The sequence below is a fragment of the Scyliorhinus torazame genome, chromosome 10, assembly GCF_047496885.1.
Source record: "Scyliorhinus torazame isolate Kashiwa2021f chromosome 10, sScyTor2.1, whole genome shotgun sequence".
In the NCBI taxonomy this organism is placed as follows: Eukaryota; Metazoa; Chordata; class Chondrichthyes; order Carcharhiniformes; family Scyliorhinidae; genus Scyliorhinus; species Scyliorhinus torazame.
In genome coordinates, this window is record NC_092716.1 from 239,116,316 (window position 1) to 239,137,120 (window position 20,805).

General features: G+C 44.9%; 1 protein-coding gene across 6 annotated transcripts in view; it reads right to left on the reverse strand.

The window, feature by feature from the left end:
- LOC140384679 (leucine-rich repeat-containing protein 4C-like) overlaps positions 1 to 18,384 on the reverse strand; it is a 1,407,047-nt gene extending 1,388,663 nt beyond the window's left edge. For all 6 annotated transcript variants that reach the window (XM_072466610.1, XM_072466607.1, XM_072466608.1 and 3 more), the window contains exon 1: positions 17,687 to 18,384. The gene's annotated coding sequence lies outside the window, so the exon portion shown is untranslated. The remainder of the gene's footprint in view (positions 1 to 17,686) is intronic.
- Between the last annotated feature and the right edge of the window lie 2,421 nt (positions 18,385 to 20,805).

Here is a 20,805-nt window from a genome sequence, read left to right on the forward strand (position 1 = left end):
TTCACCGGGGGGGGGGGGGGGGGCCTCCTATGCAGTCTGGCCCGCGATCGGGGCCCACCAATCGGCGGGCCAACCTCTCTAAAGGAGGACCCCCTTTCCTCCGGCGCCCCGCGAGATCCATCCGCCATTGTCTTGCGGGGCGGCCTCGGGGAGGACGGCAACCGCGCATGCACGGGTTGGCACCAGCCAAACCGCGCATCCGCGGGTGACTTCATTTACATGATGCCGGCCGCGTCAGTTAAGCGGCCCCACTTTTTACGTGGCGCCAAGGCCCAGGCCCAGTGAAAACACTCCGGTTTTCACTCCGGCATCGGGACTTTGTCTCCCTTTGGGAGAATCGCGCCCGCCGTCTTTTGGTGAGATGTTAATCCAATTTCTATCCTCACAGGTAGAAACCTTAGCAAACTCAGCATGGTAATTTTGCCCCTCAGTTGAAGGAAATCCCAATCTGATTAGGCGCCAGCTCTTGCAGTCCCAGCAGTGCCAGAATTTAGTGGTGGGCACTGTTGGGACTGCAAGCAGGCCCAGGAAAATGAGAACCTGGATTCTGGACTCAGTTGAGCCTCATATTATTGTGCGGGGAGGGATTAGCACTCTTGGGAGGTGTGCGAGGTACGTTAGCAAGTCAGGATTTGAAGGCCAGCGGTATGGTGGGTGTGGGGAGAGGAATGCGTAAAGCAGGAGCACTATCTTGTGGAGATGACCCCGATGCACACAGGGCACTCTGCAAAGGAGGTACACCCCTTCATGCCCAGTCTTTCACTGGAGATGTGCAGGTTAGGTGGATTGGCCTTGCTGAATTGCTCCATAGTGTCAAAACGTTAGGTGGGGTTACGGGGATAGGGTGGAGGATTGGGCTGAAGTAGGGGGCTCGTTCCAAAGCCGAAGCAGACTCGATGGACCGAATGGCCTCCTTCTGCACTAAAGGGATTCTATGAATAATGTATTTATAGAATGTCTGAGGGTTCTCTTTAATCTTATTAGCAAGTCTTTTTCATGTCCTGTTTGTGCACTTCTAATTGCTTTCTCAAGTTCCCTCTTGTACTTCCTATATTCCTTGAGGGCCATAACTGAATTTATTCCTTTCAACTTTCTAAAAGCCTTTCTCTTCCTTCTTATCCAGTCCAGGATTGTCCTAGACATTCAGGATTCCTCAAACGTGTTGCTCCTGCATTTCCCCCTGTAGGGAACATGTTGGATCTGTATTCTTCCCATTTCCTTTTTGAATGCCCTCCACTGCTCTGCTGTAGATTTTCCCACAAGAAGCTGTGGTGCTGGTCATAGAGTCATAGAATCATACAGTGGAATAGGAGGCCATTCAGCCCATTGAGTCTGCACTGACCCTTTGAAAGAGGACTGTACCTCGGCCCATCCACTGCACTATCCCTGTAACCCCACCACAGTCACCCAACGCTAGAATTGAACCCGGGTCCCTGGTACTGTGAGGCAGCAGTGTGAACCATTCTGTCACCGTGCCATGTGTGGCATGAATGTTAGTTACCACTCAGCAACATGAGCCTGAATGTTGTCCAGGCCTTGCTGCTTATTGACACGGGCTGTTTCAGTATCTGACGAGTTGTGAATGTTGGTGTTCATTGTGGAATCATCAGCAAACATCCCCCATCTGACCTCATTGTGGAAAGAAGATCATTGATGAAGCAGCTGAAGAAGGTTGCGCCTTGGACACTATCCTGAGGAACTCCTGCAGTGATGTCCTGGGACTGAGGTGATTGATCTCCAACAACCACAACAACATTTGTACTCGGTCTGACTCCAACCAGCCAAAAAATGTCGCCCTAATTTCCATTGACTCCAGTTTTTCTCCTTGATGCCACACTAGATCAAATGCTGCCTTGGTGTCAAGAGCAGTCATTCTCATCTTACTCTTTGAGTTCATCCCTTTTGTCCATGTTTGAAGCAAGACTGGAATTCTAACCCATTTTATTCCGATTGTCATTTGTTACAGGGAAGGGAGAAAGGACGGTTCCATCATCACAGCTTTTCTTATGTTCATCCCGTACCAGCCTCCCCGAACAGGCACCGGAATGTGGCGACTAGGGGCTTTTCACAGCAACTTCATTTGAAGCCTACTTCTGACAATAAGCGATTTTCATTTCATTTCCATCCCACTAAACTGGACTAATTGACTGGCTTTCCTTCAGCAATCAAAGAAGAAATCTCTGCTCATCTCATTGTACGTTCTATATTATAATCTATAAAAATAGATTGTAGTCTTGGAAAGGAGATTTTATTGTGGCTTGGTTGAATGCCCTGGGCATGCATAGAGAAAAACACCAAGAATCACAAAAACACACAATGCAGAAGATTCCCTTTGGCCCATCGAGTCTGCAGCTGACCTACCAACCTTACCCATTTGCCAGCACTTGGTCCATAGCCTTGAATGTTATGATGTGCCAAGTGCTCATCCAGGTACTTTTTAAAGGATGTGAGGCAACCTATCTCTATCACCTCTCCAGGCAATGCATTCCAGACCACCGCCCCCCACCCCCCCCCCCTCTGGTTTAATACGTTTTCCCGCACATCCCTCCCAAAATTCCTACTGCTCACCTTGTTCATGCCCCTCAAAACCTTGTACACCTCAATCAGGTTGTCCCTCATGTCTTCTCTGCTTCAACGAAAAGAACCCAAGTTTATCCAACCTCTCTTCGTAACTCAAATGTTCCATCCAAGGCACCATCCTGGCAAATCCCCTCTCTACCCCCTCCAGTGCAATCACATCCTTCTTATGAAAGTTCTGGTCATCACATTATAAGTACACCAGGTGTGGCCTCGCCAAAGTTCTATAAAACTTCAACATGACCTCAGTGCTTTTGTAATCTATGACTCGATTGATAAAGCGAAGTTGTACCATATGCCTTTTTCATCACCCTATTAATCTGCCCTTCCACCTTCAGAGATCGATGGACAAACACACCAAGTCCCTTTGTTGCTCATAACTTCCCCATGTCATGCCATTCATTGAATACTTCCTTGTCCTTCCAAAGTATATCACCTGATACTTTTCATGGTTAAATTCCATCTGCCACTTATCTGCCAATTTGACCATCCAATCTATATTTTCCTCTAACCCAAGATACTCAACCTCATTGTTAACCACCTGGCCAATCTTTGTGTCATCCGCAAACTTACTGATCCTACCCCCCCACCCTCCCACATAGTCATCTATGTTGTTTATACAAATGATGAATAATAAGGCACACAGCACAGTACCTGTGATATGCCACTGGACACTAGTGAACCATGTACATGTGACTATCCAGTCATTTAACAAGACGTACTGAACTAAAAACCACCCACTGGGACACTGTATACAAGATCATGAGCCACAAGGATATGCAGGGGAAAAGATTTGAAGTGAATTGTCTAAATTTGAGTTCAGGTTTTGGGTTGAGGGTACACAAACTTTTGAAATCTTGACAAATCTTTTAATTATCTGAAAATCTGATATATCCTTCACTCCATGTATGGACATACAGCTCTCGAGCTTTATGGAAAAATCATTTCCAGAGAATAAATCTTTGCATCTTATTTCTAAAATTCACAGCTAACAATTTACATTAGGGCTGTGTTACAACCTGCCTGAATCCTATTGGCTTGGGACTATTGGTACTCATGGGGAGTATGAGCTCCCCCAATGAGAGGAGTGTGGAAATCATTAACAGTTACACCTGTAGAGCTGACCAGTGTGGTACCAGCTAATGAAGGAAACAGCGGTGAACGACTGCTGATGTGTATTTATCGTTGTAAATAAAGTTACTTTGAGGACTCGACAAACTTAGGCTGGATTCTTCGTGGCCCTCACAAAAGTTTGCTTATAAAACATTGGGCTGGATGTTTCTGCTCCGCCCATCGCAAGATCGAGACGTGCGGGACGCGGACCATGTAAAGGTCCATTGGCCTCGAGCAGGAATTTCTGGTTGCCGAGCAGGCGCGGCTGGAGAATTCCATATTCTAAAAAAATGGCACATGTGCACATGAAGAACAAAACTCACAAAATATACTTGCAGATACAGAAATTGTTGGTCTTCATGCCCAGTGCTTTTCGCTGCTTATCCCAAAAGTACTGAGCATTTATCATTTTAAAAATATTTAAGTGAATTTTTGCATCCATTTTCAGGATAGATGGCTGTTACTTGTTGGAGAACTCAGTAAACAGGAAGCCTCTGCTGCATGGCAGGGGGAACTTTTAAAAACCCTGAACAATTGTTGTGCAATATAAATATTTAAAGATTTAAGAACGTTTCATAATTAGCTATTTTAAAAATTAAGCAAAATTAAAGCGTGGGGAATCCAGGACAGGTAAGTTTCTATTTCATTTGTACACAGGTCCTCACGACTTTCAACACCAAACCCGAAACAGACCTAAAGCCAATGCAGCACTTCTACTGTCTAATCCAGGACTGCATCCATGCAGTGTAAAAGAACTCAACATGGTGATAACAACACTTTAAACAGAATAGGCCCTTCCTTTTTTCAAATAAATTTAGAGTACCCAATTTATTTTTTCCAATTAAGGGGCAATTCAGCATGGCCAATCCACCTACTCTGCACATAGACCATAACAGAGCAGAAGGAGGCCATTCAGCCCATCGAGTCTGTACCGACCCACTTAAGCCCTCACTTCCACCCTCTCCCCGTAACCCAATAACCCCTCCACATCTTTGGGTTGTGGGGTGGGAAACCCATGCAAACACGGGGAGAATGTGCAAATTCCACACGGACAGTGACCCAGAGCCGGGATCAAACCTGGGACCTCGGCGCCGTGAGGCACCAATGCTAACCACTGTGCCACCGTGCTGCCCAGCATAGGCCCTTCCCACTTACTTCTTTGTCTGCCATTTATTTTACGTTGTTTTATTATTTTGGTCCAAGGACCCATAATTGGAACGTGCCTTCAAGCAGAAATCTCAAGCTTGATGCCGTTTGCTTGTCAGGGCACTGTCTTCTCAGGTTTTATTTCTTGAGAGGAGAAGCTAGACTCCTCGGCACCGATTGGATCTTGGGAACCATGTTTGGAGTAAGTTGGGTCGATTGCTTGGCTGACAACCCTTGGGTTGGCCAGGTACAGTGTTCTGCCTGCCTGCGTGATACTTTCTGAGAGAACTGTGCAGAATTGTTCAGACCTTGGAAGGGAAAGGAACATTCTCTCTCCCTCTCCTGTTTGCTGAAGAGAAAGAACTGCTTTATTGTTTTTAAAGCAATGAGTGCCTGGCACATCCTTTGCTGTGAACCTGGAACGGTGCTAAGCCTGCGGAGAAGCTAGACAACCTTGCCAGAGAAAAGCACCTCAAGCCCACAAGCAAGAAGTATCAAAATGAAAGCTGGACCTCAGAAAGGCACTAACCAGAAATCATCCCAGTACATCAAAGACCTTCATCCTTTTATTTTATTTTTCTTTCCCCTCTGTGTTCTTTGCCTGTGTGCATGGGTACGTGTGTAGAGACTGGGGCGAGTGAGGAAGTGGGGGAGCGGTGTTGGGAAAGGAGTATTGTATAGCCAGTTCCATTTTCTGTCTGTTTAATTATAATACTGTACATATTAAAAGTTACTTGTGTTTTAAAGTTATAAACCTGGTGACTGAAAGTTATTGGGCTTATCTAAGGACCTGAGATATTTTAAATAAAATCTAATTTCACCTAGATTGCGACTCCAGATCAAGTGGGGCTGGAATTGACCACACACTAGACCAGAAGGTTGCAACACTGCTTATCCTAAACTCCTGACCATTTATCATTTTTGAAAAATAGTGACATTTCTGTGTCAACCTTTAGGATAGGCAGTTATTATGTGTTTTGGAGAACTCAATAAACAGAAAACCTCTGCTGCATGTCAGCAGAAATCTTAGACTCCTTGAACAAAATGTTGTGCAACATAAATATTGAAACGTATAAGAGCTTTCCATAATTAGCTATTTTAAAAGGAAAGAAAAGTGAAATCATTGAGGATCTAGGCTAGGCAGATGTCTGTTTCACTCCGGATGGCAAGGTGGCACAGTGGTTAGCACTACTGCCTCACAGTACCAGGGACCTGGGCTCGATTCCAGCCTTGGGTGACTGTGTGGAGCTTGTAAATTCTTCCCTTGTCCTCCAGGTGCTCCGGTTTCCTCCCACAGTCTAAAGATGTGAAGGTTGGGTGGATTGGCCATGCTAAATTGCTCCTTAGTGTCCAAAGATTAGGTGGGATTATGGGGATAGAGTGGGGGGGGGGGTGCTGGGCCTAGGTAGGGGGGGGGGGGGGTGCTGGGCCTAGGCAGGGTGCTCTTCCAAAGGGTCAGTGCAGACTCGATGGGATGAATGGCCTTCTTCTCCACTGTAGAGATTCTATGATTCATACACATGTCCTCATGACTTTCAACTCAAGACCCTAAACAGATCTCAGCGATAAGATCAAAACCAATGCAGAACTTGTCCTGTCACCTGGGACTGCATCCATGCAGTGGGAAAGATCTCAACATGGTGAAAAAAATACATTAAACAGCTTAAATAGATCCAGGTGTGTTGAGTAAGCTATTCTTCTTCACATTAACGTATTTTGCTGAATCAAGGTTATTGTTGTCAGTTGCTGAACATTTCTTGAAACTTAATAACTGTGCTTTAGAAATTACAAATCATCAAAAACTGGCAGTTCAATCAAACTATTCACTTCTTGGACTCCCAACCTGCTGTCCTCAAATTCAAGTCCTTTCCTCTCTGTCGCTCAGCCTCCCTCACTCAATTAATGAGTTCTATCAGTTCACCACTAGGTGGAGAGCCGACACTAGACAAAAGCAAGAATTTTATCTTGAGGGTGGGAGGGGAACAAGACTGTGTTGTCCAGCTTACTCCCCACCCCACTCCAGATGCAACCCTTGCCAAGCAGCCAGTCAAAAGAGTAGTGAGAAGGGCAGTTGTCTTTGACCCACGTCCGTTGTCCTTTCAGCTGGAGTTTAGAGCTTTCAGGGGTGAAACATAGTTTTTTTTTTGTTTTGTTCCGAATTCAACAGACTTAGAACATTGAATCTCCAGAAAGCTCCTGACTGCATTGTTAGGTTCGGATTTACATTCTTTCTTCTCCCAATCAGTACTCTGTGTTGCTAGTGTCAAGATATTTGTCAAATTACCTGTCACATGTGCTACTTGCGTAAATATCATACACGAGGTTTCAAAACAGTCACACTAATTTCAGTCCAGAGCCAAATTTCATTTTCAATGGTGACATACTGAAGAATAGAAACAGCAGTCTGAGAAAACAGGCATTATATTATGTCACATGACTCCTGCTGACAGACAATATTCTAGTTCCTTTCTTGTTGAGTCACGATTGGCGATTGTTTTGTGTCCCAGATACTGTTTTTGGATCTTAAGTTACTGAAATGCCTAGGCTACAGGTTTTTCAGATGCAAGGAAGGTGTAACAACCCATCTGACCTACATGTCACACCACTTTAACCTGGTGTTGCGAGACGCCTGACTGCTCCAAGGAAGGTTGAGCAGAGATTTGATAGAGGCATTCAAAACCGTGAGGGGATCATGAGGTAAAAGGTTCCCATTGGCAGAAGGAGCAAGAACCTTTTGTGCGATTGGGAAAAAAAGCAGCAGTGACATCAGGAAACACATTCCACACAGCGAATGGTTAGGGTCCAGAATGTACTCCCTGCGAGTGTGGGAGATTTAATTGAGGCTTTCAAAAGGGAGGTAGAAGATTATCTGAACAGAAATAAGATTCAGGGTGTCAGGGAAAGGATCAGGAGGTTGGAAATGCCACGTTGCTCTTACAGAGAACCAGCATGGAGAGATGAGGGGCAGTGAGGCTTTCTTTTGTCCAGTAACCATTCTAGGATTCTAATGACATGAATATGGAGTCGGAACGTTATCTTAGGGTCAAATATCGTCTGCGCACAGACTAGCATTAGAGGCAGGCTTAGCTCAGTGGGCTAAACAGCTGGTTTATGATGCAGAACAAGGCCAGCGGTGCTGGTTCAATTCCCGCAACAGCTTACCGAACAGCACCGGAATGTGGCAACTAGGGGCTTTTCACAGTAACTTCATACTTGTGACAATAAAAGATAGTTATAGTTTAGTCTCAGACTGTTGTCAGAGACAGTGATGGAGTCAGGGAGTGGATTTTGGAGTGGGGGCTGAAACCAAGGTTTCAGTTTTCCCAACATTTAATTAGAATCATAGAATATCTACAGTACAGAAGGAGGCCATTCAGCCCATCAAATCTGCACTGACTCTTGGAAAGAGTACCCTACCTAGGCCCATGCCCCAACCCTATCCCCGTAACCCAGTAACCCCACCTAACTTTTTAGACACTAAGGGGCAATTTAGCATGGCCAATCCACCTAACCTGCACATCTTTGGACAGTGAGACGAAACCGGAGCACCTGGAGGAAACCTACACAGCCACGGGGAGAAGTGCAAACTCCACACAGTGAGTCACCCGAGGCTGGAATTGAACCCGGGTTCCTGGTACTGTGAGGTAGTAGAGCTAACCAATGTGCCACCATGCACTGCTCTCTCTTTCCAGGTATTGGCTGGAATTCTTAAAATTGTATAAACAGTCTGATAATTTAACACTGTAGATGAGTCGAGAGAAATGGTGATGAAGTAAAGCTGGATCAACATGACAAAACTAAGGCTGTGCTTTCGAATGATGTCGTTAAGGGGCAGCGTGATGATGAAGAATTGGATGAGGCCAAGGTTAAATTGTTTGGGGACACCAGAGGTAATGGTGTGAGAGTGGGAAGAGAAACTATTGCAAGTGATTCTCTGTCTATGAGTAAATAAATAAGAATGGAATCTGTTTGGTGGGATTCAAACATGGAGCTTTTGGAATGGTGGGTGCGGATTTGGGAGGTAACAACGTGTTCACTTTTCCAAGGGAGGAGAGTTGAAGGTGGGACAATAGTTTGTTAGTATAATGGGATCAAAGATTTTAAGGATGGGGATAATGGGAGTTGCAAAAGAGAGAGAGACAAGCGAGCGGGCTTCTCCCATCCCCCAGCCGAATGTTTCTCGGCAGCATGCTTTTTGCTGGCAGCGAGATTCTGTCTTCCAACCGCTTGTTAATGGGATTTCCCATTGAAACCATCCCACATCACCGCAAAACCTGCTGGCGGGGAGCGCTGCGAGCGGGAAAAGTGAATCATGACGATTGGAGAATTCCGGCCAATACCTGAAAAGAGAGAACTGTTAACAATATTGGCCAACTTGGGGGTTGGGAGGGGTAGCTGGTTGGTCAGGAGTTCATTGGAAATAGGAATGAGTGGGCGGGAGGTGGGTGTTATGGACAAGATGAGCTCTGAGGAGAAATGAGGGAAGATAAGAGAGAAACTCAGGATTGAAACTCAGGGTTAGCGCAGGGGGGGGAGCATGAGAGAAAATTTGGACTGGTGGCTGAGTGAAAGTGAGGGGTGCAGCAGGGGCAGCTGATCTGTCTCAAGGTCAAGGAAGTCCATGATTTCCTCACACTTATTGTTGGAGTTGAGGATGGGGGAGTCGGTGAGAGTTGTTTGAGAAAATGGTTTACAATGGAGAAAAAAAGCCGGTGGTTTTCTCGGCATTCCAGTATGGTCCTAGATATTTAGTAGTTTTAGCGGACAAGAACAGGACTCAATAGCACTTTACATACTCCAGCCAGATCTGCTGCTTAATAGTCAAACCAGTTGTCTACCGTATCCTTTCAAGTAGTGGGCAGCAGGGTAGCACAAGTGGTTAGCATCGATGGCTTCACAGCGCCAGGGTCCCAGGTTCGATTCCCCGCTGGGTCACTGTCTGTGCGGAGTCTGCTCGTTCTCCCCGTGGGTTTCCTCCGGGTGCTCCGGTTTCCTCCCACAGTCCAAAGACGTGCAATGTAGGTGGATTGGCCATGATAAATTGCCCTTAGTGTCCAAAAAGGTTAAGAGGGGTTACGGGGATAGGGTGGAAGTGAGGGCTTAAGTGAATCGGTGCAGACTTGATGGGCTGAATGGCCTCCTTTTGCACTGTATGTTCTATGTCAATGTTCTAAGTCTGTGTATCATGGACTTAAGAAAGTGGAGATATGCAAGGTGAGAGTGAGTAATGATTTTATTAAAGACGGAATGACAGGCTACTTTTTAAAATATCTGCTCTTCAGGAAGCACGTGGATGAATTTGTAAAGGTCGTATCATGCCTGACGAGCCTGAATGACATTTGTGAAGTGGAGACTGCAGGAGACAACAGGGGAATGTCTGCTCCGCTTTCAGAAGACATTTCATAAAACCTCTCATAAGGGACTGTTAGCTAAAGTTGAAATCCAGCAAATTGAAGGCAAATTATTGACCTGAAGATTGTTGAATGACAGGAGGGAGAGAGTTGAGATAATGGGAAAGTAGTCAAATTGGCAGACTACTGTGGTTGGCAGAAACTATGGTGAGGCCTCAACTATTCACTGTATTTACTAATGACTTAAATGATGGGATTGAGTCATGGAGTCATCGAGGTTTGCAGCAAAACAGGCCCTTCGGCCCAACTTGTCCATGCCGTCCTGTTTTACCACTAATCTTGTCCCAATTGCCCGCATTTGTCCCATAGCCCTCAATACCCATCTTTCCAATATAACTGTCTGAATGCTTTTTAAAAGTCAAAATTGTACCTGACTCTACTACTGCCTCTGGCAGCTCGTTCCAGACATTCACCACCCTCTGTCTGAGAAAATGTCCCCTCTGGACCCTTTTGTATCTCTTCCCCCTCACCTTAAACCTATTGCCTCTAGCTTTAGACTCTCCTAGATTTGGGAAAAGATGTTGACTATCTACCTTATCTCTGCCTCTCATTATTTTATAGACCTCATTAAGATCACCCCTAAGCCTCCTGCGCTCCAGAGAAAAAAGGTCCCAGGGCTGGATTCTCCGCTGTCGGGATTCCCCGTTGCGCTGACAGCCTGGTGTGGGGCTGCCCACAATGGGAAACCCCATTGGCCGGCTGGCGAGACGGAGAATCCCCAGGGCGCGCCGCACCAGAAATCAGGTGTTGCGGGAGGGAGAATCCCGCCCCTAAGTCTATCCAGCCTCTCCTTAGAACTCAAACCATCGTGCCGTGGTAGAATCTTTTCTGCATTCTTTCTAGTTTAATAATATCCTTTCTATAACAGGGTGACCAGAACTGCACACAGTGTTCCAAGTGTGGCCTCACTAATGTCTTACACAACTTCAGCAAGACGTCCCAACTCCTGTATTCAATATTCTGACCAGTGAAACCAAGCATGCCGAATGCCTTCTTCACCACCCTGTCCACATGTGACCCCACTTTCAAGGAGCTATGAACCTGTACTCCTAGATCTCTTTGTTCTATAACACTCCCTACCATTAACTGAGTATGTCTACCCTGATTCGATCTACCAAAATGCTACCTCACATTTTTCTGAATTAAACTCCATCTGCCATTCATCGGGTCACTGGTCCAATTGATCAAGATCCCGTTGTAATCCAAGATAGCCTTCTTCACTATCCATTATGCCACCAATCTTGGTGTCATCTGCAAACTTACTAACCATGCCTCCTAAATTCTCATCCAAATCATTGATATAAATAATAAATAAAAGTGGACCCAGCACTGATCCCCGAGGCACACCACTGGTCACAGGCCTCCAGTTTGAAAAACAACCCTCTGCAACCACCCTTTATCCTCTGTCGCCAAGCCAATTTTGTATCCAATTGGTTACCTCACCCTGGATCCCATGAGATTTAACCTTATTCAACAACCTACCATGAGGTACCTTGTCAAAGGCCTTACTAAAGTCCATGTAGACAATGTCAACTACAGTGCCCTCATCTACCTTCTTAGTTAACCCTTCAAGAAACTCAATCGAATTTGAGAGACATGATTTTCCAATCACAAAGGCATTCTGACTGTCCCTAATTAGCCCTTGCCTCTCTAAATGCCTGAAGATCCTGTCCCTCAGAATACCTTCTGACAACTTACCCACCACAGACATTAGGCCCATCGGTCTGTAGTTACCAGGCTTTTCCCTGTGGCCTTTCTTAAACAAAGGGAAAGCATTTACTACACTCCAATCTTCAGGCACCTCACCTGTGGTTGTCAACGATTCAGATATCTCTGCTAGGGGATCCGCAATTTCCTCCCGAGCCTCCCACAAGGTCCTGGGATACATTATCAGGTCCAGGGGATTTATCTACTTTGATGCACTTTAAGACTTCCAGCACCTCCTTCTCTGTAATATGTACACTCCTCAGACCATCACTATATATTTCCCCAAGTTACCTAATATCTATGCCTTTCTCAACAGTAAATACTGACGAGAAATTTTAATTTAGGATCTCACCCGTCTCTTGTGGATCCACACGTAGAGGACCTTGTAGATCCTTAAGTGGCCTTAATCTCTCCCTTGTTACTCTTTTGCCCTTTATGTATTTGTAGAAGCTCTTTGGATTCTCCTTTGCCTCATCTGCCAAAGCAATCTCATGTGCCCTATTTGCCTTCCAGGCTTCTCTCTTAACTCTACTCCAATAACCTCTATACTCTTCAAGAGATCCACTTGATCCTTGCTGCCTATGCATGTCATATGCCTCCTTCTTCTTTTAACTGCAATTTTAATTAGATAACATCTGAATATGCACAGTCCATTCCCCTTTCTTAAAAAAATATAATCAAAGGTCTTCCAGCTGCAAATCACTCCTGGACAATTTGCATACAGCTGGATCAGGAATGGTTGTGCACAAGCTGCTCCTCAGTATATGTGTCATATCACAAAGAGTGGAGACCAATTTCTTGTCAGACGTCTTTTGACAGTGTGGCCAAGCGATATGAAGTTCTCCGAACCAAATGATGTGAACTCACAGATACATCTTTATGATTCAGGCAGACTTACTGTTACCATTTCATGCATGCTGTGCATGTGTTCCCATGTCCAAGGCCAAATAGTTAAATGAAAATCGATTATGTTTCAAAAGAAGTGGTGAAACCGAGAAATAGGTACTTTAGAAATGATGGGATGCATAAAATGAAATGTAAAATGTAAATATTGCAATGGTTTTAAAGTGAAACACCGAATACATTTATCTTTCCCCTGCAATAAAATAACTATTAGATTGATTACATTCAAATTTTGTGTGTAATCAATCTAATTAAATCTCCAGAAGGAAAGCGGACTACTTCAGTTTCGAAAATGTTTTGCATTCTGTACCAAAGATAATTAAAAACCTAGTTATTCATGATATTCTATTGACAATTATGCTGACACAAAATACACACAAAGATGACATATACAAATATATGGCAATACAGTATAACTTATTCATACCTTAATTAACTATGTTCTCATTTTCAAGCTGAAGCACATAATTATATACTGAGTCATAGATGGATAGAGTGAGAAAGTTAAAATCTATCCTTGAATTTCAAATGGAAAGCATCACAAACAACAATTCGAATGGCTTATCTCATCTGATTTTGTTATGGGATGTGTGCATTGCTGGCTGGGCCAGCATTTTGTTGTTCATCACTAATTACATTCGATATGATGGTGGTGAACCATCTTTTTGAACTACTGCAGTCCAGCTAGTGCAGATACACCCACAGTGATACAAGGAAAGGGAGTTCCAGGATTTTGACCCAGCAACCATCATAGTAATGTACAACTTGGGAGTGGAATTTGCAAGTGACAGTATTCCCATGTATCTGCTGCTCTGCTGTAGGGGTCACAGGTATGCAAGCGCTGTCGAAGAAATCTTGTTGAGTTGCTGCGGTGCATCTTATAGGTGGTACACGCTGCTGCCACTGTGCATCAATAGTGCAGGAGGTGGATGAGGTGCTGATCAAACCAGCTACCTTGCCCTGGATGGTGTTAAACTTCTTGAGTATTATTGGAGCTGCACTCATCCAAGCAAGTGGAGAGTATCCCAGAACACTTCTGACTTGTGCCTTGTAGATGGTGGACAGGTTTGAGTCAGGAGGCGAGTTTTCACTGCAGAATTCCCAGTCTCTGACATGCTCTTGTAGCCACAGTATTTATCTCAATCAGAAAATTCTGTTAAATAAAAGCAAATTACTGCGGATGCTGGAATTTGAAACAAAAGAAAAAATGCTGGAAAATCTCAGCAGGTCAGGCAGCATCTGTAGGGAGAGAAAAGAGCTAATGTTTCGAGTCCAGATGACCCATTGTCAAAGCAAATTCAGTTTCTGGTCAATGGTAACTTCCAAACTAACTAGTGGAGAGTTTCCTCTTACCCCCAATTCCCATTGACTTCAATTTTTCCAGGGTTCCTTGATATCACAATCAATCAAATGTTGCCTTGATATCAAGGGCAGTCACATATACTTCCCTTCTTGAATTCAGCTCTTTTTTCTATTTCTGGACCAATGCTGTAATCAGGTTAGGAGTTGACTGGCCCTGGTTGAACCCTGAGCATCAGCGAGCAGGTTATTACTGTGTAAGTCCTAATTGATAGCATTGTCAACGACACTTTCCCACCTTCCATCACTTTGTTGATGATCGAGAGCAGACTGATGTGGCAGTATGTGGCCAGGTTGGATTTGTTTGCCTTTTGTTGACAGTACATACCTAGGCATTTTCCACATTGTCAAGTAAATGCTCATGTTGTAGCTATACAGGGACAACTTGGCTAGAGACGCAGCGAGCTCTGGAGCGCACGTCTTCAGTAATATTTCCCAAATTAAGTACTTATGCTTGATGCTGTGCTACAAATAATGTATTCCACAGTGACAACATAAAGAAATAGAATGCAAGTTCAAAGGAGAACTAAAATGATCCTGATTGAAGTCACAGGAGTTATTGCCATGTTGTCACTGCAGAATGGTACTAACAGGATAATTCCGAAGAAGGTTCAACATGGGAATTCTTTGCAACCCTAACCTGGAGTTATAAAGGAGTTAATACTCTGTTGGTTGTTTTTCACAATGAGCATGTTAATAAATGGCCGACACACCAAACAGTAAATGTAAAATGTAAAAGTCTATCGTAATTGTCAGTTAGCAGGGTTTGTTACTGGCACTCTGTATCACTACTGCTGAGAATTGCTTTGCCACTAGCTGGCTTTGACACCATCACAGTTATTAGGATTAAAAATCACTATGCTAGTGGTGTGTTTACCATGATTTTTACATATCATGATGTACTTGAATTTGTGTATCACAAGATCATTACATTACTGACTATTAACCTGCTGGCAGTTTTCTGGAAAGGTGTCTGAACTGCATGTAAACCTATTGTTGATATTGTCCGCTGGCCACGTTATCAGCATTTCGGATTAAAGGTACTGGCACAGACCGGCAGAAAGAACTAAAATCCTGAAGTAATACCAAGGATGAACGGAATAAGCTTACAATCAACAAGGAAATAAAATGTATTGGACTTAACAAATCACTACAAATTTAAATATTGCCTATCAACATCAGCTGTCTGTAGGATTACAGGTCTTTAACTGCAATTAAGAGAGATTTAGTTGTCTTATATAATACTCATTTTTATGCAGTCTGATAGGTTGCTTTGAATTCAACAAATTATTTAATATCCAAGTGCGACAGAAGTAATGGAAAGGTACCACTGTCACAAAGGAAAATGCCCCGTGTCCCACACAAGCTCAAATTTTGATTGGGAATTGTATAAAACAATTACTTGCACATTGTACATTATTTTAAACAAAACTATATTTTAATTTAAAGAAGAGAAACAGATTAGAATTGTACAGAACGACCAGACTGAAATATTTTATATAGACGTAGGTAATTGAAGTGGGGATGGATTTTCCAGCATCACCATAATAGAATAAAACATGTACATTGTGCCTCGCCATGCCAAAACATCTCAGGGCTCTGCATGCAATGAATGGATTTGAGAGCAAAAAAATCTGATGTTAGCCCGCGTGACAGCAGCAAAACAAAACACAACGTTTATTGCATTAAATCCAAACTTAATTTCGGAACATGGCCATTCAATTTCAAAACCATACAAACAAGCATACAGACACACGATATGTTCATTCTACAGTGTAACATTGTCATATATTTCCCTTCCAATGGGCACATTTTCAAACACTAGTTCCAACCATCAGTACAAGTTAGAAAATAAGCTCTGCTAAACACAGCATTGTCAGGTTAAAATAACAGGTAGTGTTAATTTTAATCTGGCTAGTTAAAATGAGTTAAAATTGCAAATCCGTTCTGGTAACACCGAATCAATCCCATTTAATCCCAGTTGATTTAGCACCACAACAAGGGTCTATTTATTATTACAAAATTCAGCACACAGCTAACCAGAATCAAGATATTGCTTGAGATCACAATGAAGAGACAGCAATCAGAGGAAGCACATTGAAGACAAGTGCCAAATAAAATGTTGTGGGCCTGAGGGAGCGCGTTCATTTTGGGAAGATCCTGCCGGAAAGGGCGGCGGAAGCAGGTCCTATAAGTAACTTTGGAAGAGGGATTGGATTGACGCTTGCAGGGAAGCAACTACAAGGTTGCATGGGATGAGTAAGAGTGGTGGAATCAACTGGACAACACTTCCAGAGGGCTGGTACAGACAATAAGGGCTGAATACCCAACTGTGTTGTCTCACCCTCTGAATCTAATGCCTGGAGATTTCAGTAGAGCAACTACTTGTGCACAGGTTGATGCTGCCGAGGGAGGAAGGCGCTCTGCAAAGCGGGAAATTCTGGAAAATACTGCCTGAGATGTGAAGTTCAGTCGAGTGGTTAAGTCAACAGTTGTGGAATAGTGAGGCGCCTCTCAGCTGCCTCTCTCCCCCTCACTGACCAGTCGGGAGAGATGGTCAAGGCATGCGCGGCTTGGTTGTTTGCACGGTCACCACTAGGGACTGCCAAGCTCTGTGTTGAGAGTTCAGCACCACCAAGGCAGAGACAGCAGCACATATTGGGGGCGATTGTTCACTTCAGGCAGTCGCTGGCTGCAACAGCTCACAGCACCCCGCAGGAATGTTAAACTGACTGCAACCTCAGCATAGGGGGGGGGGGGGGGTCTCTGCATTTGCACCCCGCTCAACTCCAATCCAGTGTGAATGACACTGCAGATCTCCGACTCGCAGCCTCCCCTTGGGCAGGGGGGCAGGGGGGGAGGGGGGGGGGGGGGACAACATGCAATCCGCTGCCTTTGAATAAATTTGGGTTTTTTGCTGTGCATTACTGGGGCTGAATTGGCAGCCAGATTACACGCATCCCCTCAAGTAGGATACATCCAACCAGATTCCAGTGATATTCCGGTCATTCCACCCCCCCCCCCTCCCAAACTCTCTCCTCCCGGCCCCCAATATTCCTCCCAGGTCACTAAAGTCTGACTTTGCCAGCAGGCACAAAAGTGCTGCCTGCAAATCGGAATCGATCCTCAACCAATTTCCCCAAAGCCAGGAGTGGATGATTCATTCCAGTCATTCCATCTGCTTTTTTTTTTTGCAGAAAAAAAACCAACAATCAAAAAGTTTACTGATTGCACCGACCTCGTCCGTCTCCTGAATTGACAACGCTTCAACCAGCCCGCATTTCATTCCTGAGAGTCACAGGTTTCGTTCAGAACATCACCTCCCTTATAAAAGCGCACACACACACACACACAAACAGCGGAGGGCCCAGCACTGAGGCACTTTTCAATGTAAACGGTGATTGTTCACTGATTGGAAACAGTTGCACTGAACAGCAGAGATTGGGGAAACAAACAAGTCAGCAACTTACCATCCAGTGAATCATCCTGATTTCGCTCCATACATTAAAACACTAGAACCCCCAACACGATAGCGTTCTTCTCTCTGTCACTTCACTCTCGGGGGGGGGGGGGGTTGAATTAAATCAGAAAGCAGTTGAGGATTAGCGAAGTTAAGTAACTGTGAGCTGGCTGGCGTGCGAGCTGGCAACACTAGAGCCTCCAGTTGCTCCCCTTTCAGCGCTGCAGATAGATGGTCACATCTCGCCGCTTGTCCTCTCTCCCGGGATTGCAAAGGGCTTCAGAAAGGAAGCGGGTCGCTCTCACAGTCTTTGCATGGCAATCCAAATTCCCTCCCTCCCCCTAAAGACAGACCCCCTCTCTCCCTGTCATCAGTTTCGTCCCATCACACAAGGAAGCGAGGAGGGGGTGCTCCAAATCGCTCTCCCTCTCTGCACTCCTGCCCTGGGACCGCTCCAGTCAGCGTGGAGCTGCCTCCTGCTGCCTCTGTCTCATTCCCTGCTGCCTCTGTCTCATTCCCTTCCTCCTCTCTCCCTCCTCCTCCCACATCCAGCCCCGGCTCCGACTGCTGGGACGAGCTGCTGCCTTTGAATCGTGCACCGCTCCATCCAGCCCCAAGTCCTCTTCCAACTTCGCGTGGGTGAAAGGGAGAGCGGAATACCAATGAAAGTGGGAGCTCCCTCAAACAGAGCCCCCGTTGCACCGTGCGCTGCAGGAGCAGTCACAATCCACTTTGCCAGCGTTATATACTGGACGCCTGCGCACTGAAGAGGTGAAATTATTGGGCAAATTACAACCGTCGTAATTTTTTTTGTTTCCCCCCCCTCTCAAATTTCAACAGTTCACCAGCAAACGCAGTCTGGAGCAAATGGGGCTTCTGTTTGCAATCACCCCCTCTCTTCTCCCACAGCCAGCTTTACAAAATAAAAGGTTGGAGATTGAAACTTGGCTCTTCCCAAGGGCTGGGCAGTGTTTTTGCTCCATTCTAAATAGTTAGACTAATAATAGCCCAGTCGTTTATTTTTGAGCAGGAGGCTGTTTTTGTTTTGTAAATATATTGAGAAGGGTTTAATAACAACCGTTCCAAAAGGTGGAGGAGGGGGATTGACTTGTATCTCACTGTACACAGGGAGGGATGCTGCTGCGATTGTGTATACGGCAGGGTACAGTGCCTCTGGCTTCATTGAGTGAATGTTCCACCCCCAGTGACTGGAACCCAGCAGCCCTGCTGTTCACAGCTCTCAGTAGCCAGGGTAGTGTGTGTGTGTTGTCTGCTCTTTCCAAACAGAACCGTTCTTGCTGATTGAGCCCGAATTTTGAATGGCCAAATGTACCCTTGGCCCCGAGGAAGCTGCTAACCATGATAAACAGCAGGCACGCACCGAGACGGGGGGGGGGGGGGGGGGGTTGATGAATTCTGCCGCAGCCAGCCGTCCACGGTGCAATTCCAAATCTTCCACAATTCCCATTTCCAAACCCCCTCTCCTGTCTCTGCATCTTTGCTGCTTTCAGTGATCAGCGAGGCGCTCTCCTCACAGCACCGGGATGCTAAATCCTGACTGTTATGTGTGTCACGTCTGTCTGTTCAAGGAGTAGTTTATAAGGGCTGTGGGGATATAGCCAATTGAGTGGAACAACTCGCTTGTGGATGTGGATGTTATCATGGAATGACGGAGAACGGAGGTAATAATGCCGCGGGTACCGCTATTACACAGTCGGTGTTTTCAGTATCTGAGAAAACGCATATTTATATTAAAAAATCACAGTGTCCCTGGGTTAAAATGCTGAATCACAAATGTCTTAAATGATCATTTAGATGCGAGTTAAATGGCTATCCATTCAAGGCGCATTCAGAGTGTTTAAGATGTGGGGTTATGTCCAGAAGATACATCTTTTTCTATCGGATAGTGTACTTGTTCAACACGTTGCCAGGTTTGAGTGTTCGGTTCTGGTGTCACTCGCAGCCACAGTTTTTACCGCAGGAAAATCAGATGCAACTTTCTGACATCCAGTTATTGCCAATTCGATTAAATATCAAACCGAAGCACATTTATGCAGGTTTCTGAGCAAATACAGGGCGAAAAACAAATCGAATTGTTGAAAGCACTTAACAACTTTAAGATAACGTAATGGCGGAGACAGTGGCATAGTGGTATTGCCACTGGATTAGTTAACCAGAGACCCTGAGTGATGGTCTGGGGACCAGGTTCAAATCCCCCCACTGCAGATGGTGAAATTTGAATTCTGGAATTAAAAAGTCCAATGATGACCATGAAAAATCCCACCTGGTTCACTAATGTCCTTTAGGGAAGGAAATCCACTGTCCATACCTGGTCTGGCCTACATGTGATTCCAGACTCACAGCAATGTGGTCGACTCTTAACCACCCCCTCAAGGGCAATTAGTAATAGGAATAAATGTTGGCATAGCCAGCAATGCCCACGTCCCCATGAATAATTAAAAAAAATAACCATATAATTTCTACAGTGAAGAAAGAAGCCACAGGACCCATTGTGTCTGCACCAACCCTCTGAAAGAACACCCTACCTGGGTCCACTGCCCCACCTTATCCCTGTAACCCCACCTAGCCTGAACATCTTTTGGACACTAAAGAACAAATTAGTATGGCCAATCCAAATACCCTGCACATTTTTGGACTGTGGGTAGAAACTGGAGCACCCAGTGGAAACTCACGCAGACACAGGGAAAACATGTAAACTCCTAACTCCACATAGACAGTTACAGTTCACTTGGGGAGCCAGAGCTGCTATGATAATGGTTATTTTTACCTGAGTGTTGCAATCTGGAGATATGGTTAGTGATGGTGGAGGCCCCAGCTTCTTTTCCACCACATGGATGACCAGGGAGCTCTCTCACTCTGACCAACTGGCATTGGTGTTTAATGGAAGAATTTACAAGTTGATGATCAACCTGTTTGGCCATGTTATAAATCACCTTCCTTGACCATCACATCACGGGGTGGGACTCAAATTTGGAGCTTCTGGGTAAGGGTTAGGGATGCCACTACTGTACCACAAGACCTCCTTGTAACATAACTTACCCACAGAAATATAAACAAAAACAAATAACTCTGAAATTATACACAAAATTGGCGACTGCTGTCAGCAAT